The 1,331-nt window shown below is 43.4% G+C and overlaps 1 non-coding gene across 1 annotated transcript; it reads right to left on the bottom strand.

Annotated features, from left to right (window-relative positions):
- Nucleotides 1-607: 607 nt before the first annotated feature.
- On the bottom strand, nt 608-714 carry LOC144999101 (small nucleolar RNA R71). Its single transcript, XR_013660625.1, has one exon. It is a non-coding gene; the product is annotated as a small nucleolar RNA R71 (small nucleolar RNA).
- Nucleotides 715-1,331: the final 617 nt, after the last annotated feature.

The raw sequence follows: 1,331 nt of genomic DNA, 5'->3' as shown, positions 1-1,331 counted from the left end.
GAACAAAGGAAAGGACGTGGAGAGATCGAATACACCTAAGAAGTCACCTTTGTCTAATTTGAAGACTATTTTTGGGATGAAAAAGAGCAGCAAAGCAGGTGCATCCAGCGCATCTTTAGCAAGTGAAGAACCGATCAAGGAAGATACCGAGTACGACACCGAGGAGGAAGAAGAACTTACATATGGGCACGACTCCGATTCCGGCGACGAGTTAGCTCTTACCATGGCTAACATTGATGAAATCCCCATGGGGGAATGGAAGAAGAGGATGCGCGACGAAACTGGCCCGGGACTTGTGCAACCCGCAATTCCCGTGACTGCTACTTTTGAGCTCAAGGGTCATATCCTAGCTTTACTTAAAGAAATTCCTTTCTATGGAAAAGACCATGAAGATGCATATAAGCATTTGGATGAAGTCAATGATGTAGCTGATTACTTTAATGTTCCAAATATGCCTCGTGAGACTCAGCTACTTCGCATGCTTCCAGTAACATTCAAAGGTGATGCAAAAGACTGGATCAAGTCACTTCCCCATGGATGAGTCACCACACGGGCCAAGATGAAAGAAGAATTCATTGATCACTTTTGCCCACCTTCCAAGATAGCCAAGTTGAAGAAGGCCATTGCTAATTTTGAACAACAAGCTGGAGAGTCGCTATATGAACCTTGGGAGAGGTACAAGAGTTTGCTAAGAAATTGCCCACACCATGACCTTAATAGCCAACAAGAAGTCTCCATATTCTATGATGGAGTCAATGTCACAACCAGGCAGTTACTAGACTCGCAAGGCCCACTCACAAAGAAGCCAGCCCTGGTGATCAAGGAATTAACTGAAGAATTCTCTAAGCACTCTAGAGAATACCACAACCCAAGAAATGATGTTACTAGGGGAGCCGCATATGCAGCTACTTAACACTTGTCCGCGGTCATGGCTATACTAAAAACCATGGATAGGAGGAAGGATAAAATGGATCAAACGATCCATGCTATTCGGGTGGGTTGTGAAAACTACAATGGGCCTCATCTTACTAGAGATTGCGACTTAGATGAAAATGGTAACAAGAAGGTGCAAGTTTGTTACTCAAGTGGAGACCGATATGATGAAGGTTGGCGAAAACCAAAAAAAGAGTGGCTCCCTTATGAAGAGTACAAGAAGGCTAACGAGGAGAAGTTCAGGCAGAAAGGAAGAGGTTTTTACCAAAAGGAGAAGTTGGCACAAGAAAGAAAACCAAGTTTGGAAGAAATGCTTACCAAATTTGTAGCTGCTTCAGAGAAGAAACATATTGATCATGATGCAGCAATTCAAGAAACAAGGACCATGCTTAGAAACC

This window comes from Lactuca saligna, chromosome 5, assembly GCF_052625555.1.
Source record: "Lactuca saligna cultivar CGN05327 chromosome 5, ASM5262555v1, whole genome shotgun sequence".
Classification (NCBI taxonomy): domain Eukaryota; kingdom Viridiplantae; phylum Streptophyta; class Magnoliopsida; order Asterales; family Asteraceae; genus Lactuca; species Lactuca saligna.
This window is presented reverse-complemented; position numbering and strand designations above follow the sequence as displayed.